This window comes from Panthera onca, chromosome B4, assembly GCF_046562875.1.
Source record: "Panthera onca isolate mPanOnc1 chromosome B4, mPanOnc1 haplotype 2, whole genome shotgun sequence".
Lineage (NCBI taxonomy): Eukaryota > Metazoa > Chordata > Mammalia > Carnivora > Felidae > Panthera > Panthera onca.
In genome coordinates this window covers 109,644,670-109,656,918 of record NC_138345.1, presented here as the reverse complement: position 1 = coordinate 109,656,918, position 12,249 = coordinate 109,644,670, and the positions used below count along the sequence as shown (strand labels likewise).

Sequence of the window (12,249 nt, the reverse complement as noted above, 5' to 3'; positions counted from 1 at the left end):
ATTTTGAGTCTATTTATATACAGTTCATTTGAAGGGCAAAAACGAGAAGTTATAAACAAATGGCAGGGGTCCAAAACTGATGTCAATTAAGCAATGATTTTATGTGTAATACAACCCCCTGCTGGGATGTCTGAAGCTCTTTCTAGAAGGGTACATAAAAACTTAGTGCTAAAAGACAATGGAAAAAAGGAATATAAAATGGAAAGAATGCATTACTCCCCAACAAGATTGGACTAGAAAATGCTTCAGAGTTTGAAGGGCAGTTCATTGACCCGAATATGCTGATCTATGGAAGAAGGAAACCTCACTCAGCATAGAATAGTCTGGACTGGGTACCCTCTACAAAGCTGTCTGGTTAAATGACTTTCTTACTGTGTAACAAGGCAGAATCTCAAGGGTGACCCTCTGCTCTCAAAAGTGTTCTTTATCTCAAAGGTCCCTCAGAAAATGCCTGTGTGCTTACTGTCATGGGTGACCTGAAAAGGATCAAAGTCTCCTAGAGGCCTTGAAACCAATCTGGTCTCTTGATATTTCTCAAAATAAAGATGACCTTGAACTCAGCAAGAGTTGCATTGCCCTTAACATAATTCCAGCTACTGTGGATTTGGAGAGCTCACTTGAGCCTACTTTGTCTAATATTTACGGTCCCAAAATTTTACTCAAATTCTCTGCATTCAGTAAATATTTTACTGGCTATCTTCCATGTCTACGATATTTTCTGGAACTGAGTATGCAATGATGAATTACACAGATGTGGTATCTATCTTATGAAACCCACAGTCAAATGGGAAAATCAGGCATTACATAAACAACCAAACATAAAAATTATAATTGTGCTTTATGAATGCTTTTATAAAAGATAAATGAAATAAATGAAGTCCTCTATCTCTTCACATCATATAAAGGACCTCATGCTGATGATACTTCAGCAATTTGAAAGACCTCATTTTGAACTGCAAATAGAAGGTTTACACTTCTGTGTATTTAGTCTAACCTTTTCCTGTCAACGTACACAGTTTTGACCCTTTGGAATTTTAATTGCTACTATGGAGGCTGTGTGATTTGTTTTTTTGTTAAAACCTGCTGCTAATCCTGACACCTGTCTACTTTTCTAGAAGAAATGGAATTCAGCAACATTAACATATAATCTTTCCCAATCTCCAATTATATTTATTGCAAATGCTGAAATCACAGACTATATGTCATATGTCTTTACAGCTTCTGCAGCACAGAGCTGAATGCTTATCAATAGGTGTTGGATGAATGAAGGAGATCATTAAATACTCTATATGAAATGATGGCTTAAGAAAAGAAAACCTAACAAGTATGTAGAGGAAGGGATCTGACTTCATATCCTTGACAGTAACTCAGAAAAAAGTGGCATTTATATAAATGTTAAAATACTTTTAGAACACTTAAAGATCTCTATTAAGAGCTCAGTTCCTGCTAACTTGAATTTCAAGAGCTCAGTGATGATATTTGAATTGACATCGACCATCACTGAAAGAGTTTAATGAGTTACTGTTGTTTAGATACAAATAAAACCTGTCCTGTCCTTATATAAAGTAGAAATTGGGCTTTCACCATTTTTAAAATATATTTTTAATTTTTCTAAATGAACCTATGGGTTCAATTCAGTGTTCCAGGCAATTACTTAACCTTCCCTTCATGCTCTGCTGAACTCTGATTCCATCTCCATAAACCCCTCAGCTTAAGGTACTACCATTCCAACAGTTATCTGTACCTGAAGACACTCTGGACCCTCTATTATATGGATCTCAAATTTTATTTTCTCAAGTCCAGTCTGACTTACCCAGTTAGATGTCAGAGTCTCCAGAGAGATTACTGTGAGGCAAATGTGAGCAGTAGCCTCAGCCACAAGAACAATGATCATTGCCTGTCAGCTATCCACACCAGTTCCAAGAGAACAAAAAGACTAGAATATCAATCCCAAATCCTTATCTCATCCCCATGGCTTCCCAAAACTAATTTACCCTGATGCCTGGTGGCCTTTTGCTGTTTTCGTCTCTTGTCCAACCTGCCCATGTCCCAGCTGGCTTAATGAACAGTCTGTCCTCTCTCCTGCTGCTTTTGGCTCTGACTCTTGTATCTGGTTCTAGGTCTGTGTTTGCCTTGACCTTGGTATCTGTGAGATCTGACTCTTGACTGTGACTGTTTTTATTTATCTCCTGTGGTTCCTCTTTTGACTTTTCCAGGTTTGATTACCTGTTTGTCTATGTTCTCCACTAGTATTTATAGTGCTGGCATGACAAGATAGTTACCATTATTAAATAAGGTTGAGTAATGGGACTTTTGGTACTTAAAAATTATGATTGGATATATCAAGTTCTTGTCATATTTTCCAAGAAACCAAGTATATTCTTTAAACTAAATGGGCTTAAAGGTATAAAAACTTCTCCTGGTTTACAGCCAAACTCCATTAGTGATGATTAATCATAGTAAGAGGCCAAATGAAAACTAGAACATTGCTTACACTCTAAGTTAAAATGGGGAAACGAATCTGTCTGGATTACTAAGGGGGATTTACTTTCCTAAATGTTCTGCAGGTAGTTTAAACTGAACATGTGCAGTGGGGCAATATTTTGAAAATTATTGATGTACTTTTTTATTTTGCCTTTCAGAGTACAAGACCATTGTCTTAGTTTGCCTAAGGCAATAATATGCCTGGGAGAGATTGGGATTTGTTACAGAAGGAATGCAAAGGAAAAGTGCCCAAAAAATAAAAAAAGAGAAAAGAATAAAGAAGTATGTTTTAAAGAAGGTTTCTTGGCATTGAAGTTAGTGTTGGCAGTTTCCTCTCATAATGATAAATCAAACTAGTAGCTATTCTAGAGAGAAGGGTTCCATTATTTTTACATTCCCCATATTTGCAAATAAACAACTCATCTTGGAGTAGTCATTTCAGAGCTTTCTTGTAACATCTAGAGCATAATTTTGCCCTCTATGGAGTCTTGGCCTAGTGGATTTTGGAAAGAAGAAAGAGAGGAAAATAAAGCTGCTACTTGTGGGTCTACATTTTCCTTTTTCTAGGCTTTAGAAAGTACATTAGAATAGAGAAAATATTAGCAAAGTCAGAGGGAGACCCGTTTCCCATTTGAAACTTCAAGAGGAGGATACTTGTAGAGGGTCTTGTAAGAAATTGGTGCACAACCGTTTCAAAGTGAACTGGCCAGTGTAACCTATTAAGATTAAAAATCCTTCCGACGATTAGCTTTTCTAAGGCACCCTTGGTTCTCATATGGATCTTGACAGAAGAGGGTCACTATTGTTGGGACCAAGTGAGGACTATAAACAGAATGATTCTAATCAGGGCCCGATAAAAGTTTCAGGCAGACCTGAGGTTTCTACAGCAAGGTTGAAGGTTAAAGGCAGGTATGAAAACCACAAGAAGCAGTGTTTGTGCCAAAAGCATGACCTCTAAAATGTATTAGCCATAGACTTCAGCATCAAAAGAGAGCAGAACAACCAGAATCCAGGAGGACAAAGGGCATTGCTGAAACTGCTAGAGGAGAAAGTGCGGATTTTATGTTTCTTCTCCCATATCATACAAGTAAAAACCCACACTGCGCCCCCGCCCCCCCCCCAGAAGTAAGGGTCAATCTTTGGAGCATATTGTATCTAAGAGACACTGTATTCAAATGAATCTCTGAATTAGACTGCACATTTAGTTATCTTCCCCCCAGTCACTGATCAGAAATGGATAAGGCTATGGAGAAAGACCAGATTACAGAAAACAATACAGAAGTAATTTTTTTCAATATAGACCTAAATTCTGAGTACTTACACATACCTGAAAAAGAGCTCATGATTTTATCATGATTGGCTTTCCCTCTTGTCTTCTTTATCTCTGCCAATAAGACTAATGTTCTGTCTGTCATTCAGGCCAAAATCCAAAACCATTTTCTGTTTCTGTTTCTTTTTCAGCATCTAAGTTGTCAACTTTTACAGGGCTTACATCTCTGACAATCCTTTGGTTTCTCTCTTTTCTGTATTTCAAGAGCTTCCTAATTGGTCTCTTTTTCTCATGACTCTTTTCCAATTCTTTCTGTGCATGACTTATATTAATCTTCTAAAATGAAGACACTGATCTTACCTACTAACCACTTCTCAAAAACATTCATTTGTCATTATTTATTAAACTACATGCAAACTTCTCAGGACTCTTGGGAAAAAATATGACCTTTATTGTTTCATTTTCCTTTTATCTTTATAAATATTCAGGGAAATGGCCGAAGTGGAGTACTTTTTCAGTAAGGCACTGCTGGCTTTTAAGTCCTGGTGCTTTAGCTAGTGCTATTCCCTTTGCCCAAGATGTCATCATTTCTGTCTCCGTTTTCTGCTCCTTAAATTCATTGTGTGTGTTAAATCCCCTCTAAATCTCACAGTGCCTCATCTTCTATAATGCCTGCGATAAATGTTTGGAAATATTTGTTAAATTGAATACACAATGTGATAATGATATAAGGTGCACCTTGTGATGAGGCGTGAACTTAGAGATCCAAAAGAAATGAGAGATTATCCTCTGGACTTAAAGGAGAAAGGTTCACAGGGAAAAGTAGAAATAATTTTCAGCAGAATGGAAAAATAATGAAAATTGGGTGCCTGGGTGGCTCAGTTGTTAAGCATCTGACTTTGGCTCAGGTTATGATCTCACAGCTCATGAGGTCAAGTCCCAGATTGGGTGAGCTCGGGCCCTGCTTTGGGTAAACATGAGCCCCCCTTGGGGCAAGCCCCACTTCTCTCTCTCTCCACCTCTTTCTGCTCCCCCCCTCTCTGTCTCTGCCCCCCCCGGGATTCTCTCTCTCTCTCTCTGCCCCTTGCCCACTTGCACCCTCTGTCTCTGTCTCTCAAAAGAAAAAAAATAATGAAAATAAAGTTCTGAAGATCCTTCTTGTGACTCTGGAGTGGGATCTGGCTGTGGTGCTAGGGTTTATGAGAAGACACTAAAACAATTAAGGTGCAACTGGCATTTGCCATGAGTTTCTTTTTTTTTTTTTTTTTTTTTTAATTTTTTTTTTCAACGTTTTTAATTTATTTTTGGGACAGAGAGAGACAGAGCATGAACGGGGGAGGGGCAGAGAGAGAGGGAGACACAGAATCAGAAACAGGCCCCAGGCTCCGAGCCATCAGCCCAGAGCCTGACGCAGGGCTCGAACTCACGGACCGCGAGATCGTGACCTGGCTGAAGTCGGACGCTTAACCGACTGCGCCACCCAGGCGCCCCTGAGTTTCTTGTTTCTGAGATGAGGATGGATCTTGAGCATATACAAGCATTAAGAAGGTAGGCCATACCTTCAGACATTAAGAAGTTTGACTTAACTGGTATAACTGTCCTCATCTTCAGATATTTCAAATGAGTGACTTGTTTACATGGCCAGACATCTGCTGTTATAGAAAGAGGGCAAAGCAGATCATCTTTCTCTGTTAGCCACTGATCACATGTTAAATGTTGTTTTGTGGGTGAACTTTATCAATACATTTCTGTGCTATCCAAATATAAGTGATGCAAAGAAAAGATACAAGCTTTACTTAGCTGATGTACATTGGGAGCATCTAAAGACCAGGTTAACTTCCTGGGTTGAAACAAGATTGGTGTCTTATTGGGAGAGGAGAGGAGAGAGACACATGTCTCCTTATGGTTTGGCTTGGGTTAACAGTTTTTGTATTTAAATTCTGCAAAACTTGAAGTTGAAGGTTGAACTCATTTTTGTGCCAACTTCTCAGGATTGTTAGTGTAATCTTATCTTGATAATTGTCAGAATAGTGCTTTCTGAGGACTGTTTCTGCAAGGTTTATGTTTGGTCAGTAGTCAGGGTTCATGAGGTGAGGAAATAGACAAGAATCAAAGACCTGGAGGAAACTGGCGACCCTCTCGATTGTCTGCTTTATTCCAGCTACAGTGCAAGTAGGGCTTTCAAGTTGTGTATGTGAAGGAAAGTCTCCACTGCTTGATCATAATACATAGGCCCTGTTAAACAAAATAAATAAATAAATAAATAAAATGAGATCATTCACAACATAATAAAATGGAAAATTCTTTTAGTCAATGGAATTCTCCTAAATGCGATTATTAGCATTTTTAGGAAAAAAACAAAAAACAAACAAAAAAAAAGCAAAACTTGGTTGACCTATGGATGTTGAGTGTGGGACCAGAAGTACTTGCTCAATAAAAAAAAAATGTAATTTCTAATTCCACTTCTTAGATAAGGGTTTCTCCAACATTATTTGTATTTTTATTTATAGTATATTATTACCAGTCTTTGATAAGAGTAATTACTTGTTGAATGCTATTCTGTTTCTGTATTTCACCTAATTTGTCAGAATGTGGTTATACTGCTTCCTTCCTCACCTGATTCAATCCTTTTTTTGACTCTGATCATCATTTTGCCTCATCTTTATCAGCAGTTTTCTCCCTCTCCTTCACTTAGTTCCCTCTAGGCTATGAGCTCCTTGAGAGCAGGGCTATACCTTCTGATTTACCCGAGTCTTCTCAGCATCTGGCCAGAGCAACTGCATTGCAGAACTAATCTGTTGGTCAGTGAACATTCTGTGGCCATGAACAGGAGCCTAATACTTGGAACATAACATGTATATAATAAAAGCTGTTCAAAAAACATGTTGAATGGATGGATGAGTAAATGTTTTCTATTCCTAGCCATTCTTCAAAGACCGGTCTTAGTGCCTATAATTTCCCAATCTATCTATGGACCTGACATAACATTTTATTCTTTTTTGACATCTGCTCTATGTTATTTATTTGTGTATTTGTGTGTAAGACTATGTTTGTATTTTTCTTTTCCCTATCCCACCACTAATTCCCCATCCCTATCCTACATTATAATTTCTTTTCATGAGAACTATGTCTTAGTCATTTATTTTTTATTCACCAGAAAATCGCATATTAACACTAATAATTTTAATCAGATTATAACCAGAAGCATTGATTTTTAATAGCAGATGTTTCTTTAATTGTTTAAAGTTGATTAATTTTGTATTTTCAACAAGGGTGACATATCCTTGATTGTAGGTACAATATCCTATCCTTTCTATGGCCTCAAGACTTTGTACCATCTTGGGCATATAATGGTACATTCAGAAATACTTTCTGAATCATTAACTTTGATTTCCCATGTGTATAAATTATTTTTGAGTAGTGGTTTGAATACTGAAGGTTTTAACTTATTTGGCATCTGGATTTGTCTGACAGATGATTTTAAGAGTCTTATAATTATAAAATATCATTTTTTGAGACAGATGTACATAAGTGCCTCTTTTGAAATTGAATAAAAAGAGTCTAACGTCTGTGGTGAAGGCATTCATCATGCCAGGTCTCCCAGAAACTATTTGATACTTTCTTTGCTTCCACTAGAAATAGTCTTCCAATCCATTTTTCTAGAGCAACAGACTCAGCAATTCATTGCCTCCTTTCTGTTTTCTCACAGGTTGTATCTTAGTTTGCGCCGTGGTAGTAAGATATCATAGTGGCTTAAACAAAAGATACTTATTTCTAATAGCTCTGGAGGCTGGAAATGTGTGACTGGGGTGCTAGCATGATCAGATTCTGATGAGAGCTCTCTTTTTGGTTTACAGATGGCTGTCTTCTTGTTGTATCTTCACATGGTGAAGATAGACCATTTTTCTCATATCTCCACTTAAAGGGCATTATTCTAATTCAGGAGGGCTGTATCCTCATAACTTAATTATCTCCCAAAGACCCCACCTCCAAATGCCATCACACTGGGAATTAGGGCTTCAACATGTGAATTTTGAGGAGGACACATTCAATGCATAGCAGGTTGCATTGTTTCCTGTTAGTTTTCCTTGGAATAAAATGGGTCACTAGCCCTGTTTCCTCACCACCATTCACCTAATTGCTAAATCAATAACAAATATTTTGAGTTTTTATTATTGTAGTTTCTCACATTTCTTACCAAATTTTTATATGAGATGAGGTACAAGATAAATTTTTATAACAAATGAACCAAAACTATAGTTATTTTAAATAAGATTGAAAGTAATTTTCTCATATTCTCTCAGAAGAGAGAGGTCAAAGCTGGAATAGGTCTACTACAGAAAATCATTCATGGGTATAGTTTTCTCATAGGATAATGACATAGTTAGATGTTCAGTCATCACCTAGGATATTGTTCTACTCTACATGGATTGGAGGCAAGAGAAAAGAGGAAGTTCAGAACAAATGACTTTATCTTCAAGGCAGTTACTCTGAAGTTATACATATTATTTGTGCTTGCATCTTCTTTGACCCAGACATAACACTGTGACCTCACATACCTGCTGTGAAGGATGGGAAATCAAGTCTGTAGCTGGGTGTCCCGACTCCACATAAGCTGTAAATAACAGCATTCTATTGCTTAAGAAAAAAGAGAGATGAAGAATGGTTTCTTGAGGACAGTTAGCAGTGTAAAATACTAATTTATAAAGAAAGTTTCACAGTATTCATTGCTAGGGATTGGTTTTATCCTTCTGTGTTTCAGAATTGAAGCATTAGTAACAAATATCTCTTGCTTACTAAAAGTAGGACATAGGAAATTTTCCTATTCTCTTGGAATTTCATCAAAAGCACAATTCAGTGGAGAATTGTTAAAATTTGGAGGAAATGGCTCCATCAAAGCAATAAACAAACACATTTTTCCCTACTAATTCTTAAAAGCATTCAATTTTGTTAGGAATAAAATATTTGTTAACTGATTTTGACTTTTTTTCTTAAGCAATTTATTTGGGTCACTGCACTACTACTCTTTAATATATTCTCTACAAAATTCTCAATTGACTGCAAAAATGATTATCAGTAGGCTCCCCTGCTGTTCAACTCAGTCATTCATGACTTTACCAGATGGTTTTGCTTTTTGGGCCAATGATTTTTTTTTTTTTATCATATTGTTTCCACTCCTCTGGATATACAGTCAAGATCTAAAATATGACACTCATTTTTAATTTCATGACTAAAATGTAAAATATGATGCAGATACATCTTTTATTTTCTGCATATTTAAAGATAGTAACCAGAATGTTGGCTATTAGTTGTATGCAAAGTAATTTTAAAGTACACCTATTTTCCTCAATTATTTTCTTCACATACTCCCTTGTTTATTCTTGTTCTATAATAATTCAAGTGCCATTAGTTTTTACCACCTTTTACAATCTTTCCTTTGGTTATTCTATTGCTTTTATGGATTTGCTTTATTTAAACAAGTTTATTTAATGTGTTGGTCAAAGTCCTGCTGAGGAAAGCTAATCAGTTATTACCCCTCAATTATTTCTAGTCTATATAAATAGTGCATAGTTTGAGATACAGTTAAACAAAGAAAAACAGAGGAAGATTAAACTACGTGAAGATTTCTCCCATGTTTTAATCCATTTATGTCAATCTATCTGACAGACAAAACATTATGAGGGGCGCCTGGGTGGCTCAGTTGGTTAAGTGTCCGACTTCGGCTCCGGTCATGATCTCACACTCCGTGAGTTCGAGCCCTGCTTCGGGCTCTGTGCTGACAGCTCAGAGCCTGGAGCCTGTTTCGGATTCTGTGTCTCCCTCTCTCTCTGACCCTCCCCCGTGCATGCTCTGTCTCTCTCTATGTCTGAAAAATAAATAAACGTTAAAAAAAAATTATGAAACTTTAACTGTTTAATTGGTCACACAACATTTTCAGAGGTTGCTATGACCTTAGCTTATATAATCTTAGTAAAGATTTATATGTATATTTATAATTTACTTCATAAATTATTAATTTATTTTACTGACAAAACTTTCAAAGATCTTACCCTATGCTACCTTATAACAGCAATTAACCCGAAGTCATATGCTCACTACCGACCTCTAAAATATGAGGTTTGGTTATGTATCTAATTCTGATATAGAGAACAAGTTTGAAAACTTGGTAAAAACAGATTTTAAAATATTTGTTTTTTCATCAAAATATAGAAATATTTTGGAATTCAGTGGAAATGCTAATCACTTAAGTCAACTTTGTCGTGTTATAGATAAAGGATCTAGGATTCAAATTGCTTAGCTACCTTCTGTAGAGTCACACCCTCAGCTGGGGTTGGGAGAGGCATGGGTGTCTGGACAAATTCACAATCTCTGCTCATATAGTGCTTTTTCCTTTGCCATGTTTTAGTTTCAGAATGGGAACTTTAATTGCCCACTCTGAATAGTTGTCAGTAATCCATACTATTTAATGATTAAATTAAATACATGCATTATGCATCATTCTTAAGAAACTTATAAAATATTTGCTTCATTAATCACAAAATTCCAAGAAAACTTGTTTTGAATGCCAGTGAGTTTAAAATGATTACCTTGATTTTATGATCCCCTCCAAAAAAAAAATTATTTAAATAGAATTATTTGAAGAAAACAAGTTTACATGCTATTTTTTTAAAAAGTCAGTGCTTTGCTTGTTGCTTTATTTACTGGCTTTATGCCTCCATTTGTCTTTTCAAGAAAGAGAGCTAGCTACTGTTTACTACACATATTCTATAATATATTCTAATAATGTTTTATTTGATGGCAAGAATATTGCATATCTTGTGTTATCACATATCTAGCACCTAACAAGGGGCCTAACACAAAATAGATAATAAATATTTGTGAATAGATAAATGAATATGCATATACACATATACATATATTTTTGAACATGTGGCTTTATACATATGCATATGTACGTATATACATATACACACCTATACATGCATATATATATATTTTGTTTTCAGTACGACCTATCAAGTTTAAATTAGTCTGTTTGAAAATATTACCTTCTGTTAAAAAGAAATGTTCTAAGTTATTTTTGTGCAGTTTTGAAGTAGGAAGGGTTAGTTGGGAATGTGGGAAGGGAAGGAGAGAATAGGGCATTGTATGGAGAAGGAAAACAGTATAAACTGAGCGTGTGACTACTGATAATTTGTTGTTGCTGAATCATAAAATGCATGACAACAAGTAGTAAGAGAGAAGTCTGGAGACTGGGTAGGAGGCAACTTATAAGCACGCTACCATAGAGTATATATAGTTTTAAAGGATATTCTCCATTGATAGTATCAGTAAACAAATATATATTGTGCTGGTCTCTGCTTGTGGTGTTCTGGGCAACATGGCCAACATAATTCTTGCATAAAACTCATTCTTCTATTTCTGGTTTGCTTTAGGAAATGTTTTATATATGCAAATTAGTTCTGTGATTCAAAGTTACGGTTTTTGTTTCTTTTGAGTTCCTGTAACTATTTCTGGCAAAAATTTGAGGCAAATTCAGTCATTTCACAAAAATTATGGATTGATTCAGATAAGGCTTACTTTTCGCTTGTGTATGCCTTCCTGCTCTCTAGTGCAGTAGAAAGGCTGGAAAGCTTGCACAATGACTACTAGATGTGCTCTCTCTGGAGGACTTCTGGACCAAAAACAGGCCAATGCCCCTGTTAATGGCTGAGTTGTGTCCCACTCAGCATTTATATGTTTAGGTTCTAACCCTTAGTGCCTCAGAATGTGACTGTTTTTGGAGATGAGGGCTTAGAATAGTTAAATTTGAAGAAAGTCATTGGTGTGGACTCTAATCCAGTATGACTAGTGTTTTTTACTAGAAGAAGAGATTAGATAACAGGCACACGGAGGGAAAATCATGTGAAGACTTAGGGAGAAGACTGCCATCTACACACAAAGGAGAAAAGCCTTAGAAGAAACAAACCTCCTGGAGTTTTAGCCTCCAGAACTGTGAAAAAATAAATTTCAGCTGTTGAAGCCATCCACCCTGTGGCACTTTTCTTATGGCAATCTTAACAAACTTATACAGCCTTAAAGGACAATGACATGACATTTAAGTATCTGGAATCCCAGTATTGTCTCAGAGTTCTGGGTTCTAAGAAGTCTAACACCCCTCCTTCTTTTTTTTTTCTTTTTTTTTTTAATTCTTTTCTTTTAATCTACAACAGCTGCAAAATGTCACTGAAGGGGCATCTAGGTGGCCCAGTTGGTTGAGTCACTGATTCTTGATTATGGCTCAGGTCATGGTCTCACAGTTTGTGGGATCGAGCCCTGTGTCCCCGTGTAGGTCTCTGCCCTGGTAGTGTGTAGCCTACCTAGGATTTTCTCTCTCTGCCTCTCTCTGCCTTCCCCTGCTTGCTCTCTCTCTCTCAAAACAAACAAACATTTAAAAAAATGTCTCTCAAATGTTAGTATACAACCACCTCACTATAGAACTATAATAACTGTGG

At 36.5% G+C, this 12,249-nt stretch overlaps 1 long non-coding RNA gene across 1 annotated transcript; it reads right to left on the bottom strand.

Annotated features, from left to right (window-relative positions):
• Positions 1-5,585: 5,585 nt before the first annotated feature.
• LOC132695468 (uncharacterized) lies at positions 5,586-11,907 on the bottom strand. Its single transcript, XR_009617834.2, has 3 exons — positions 11,724-11,907; positions 8,314-8,392; positions 5,586-5,989 (listed from the first exon to the last, which is right to left on the bottom strand). It is a non-coding gene; the product is annotated as an uncharacterized LOC132695468 (long non-coding RNA).
• Between the last annotated feature and the right edge of the window lie 342 nt (positions 11,908-12,249).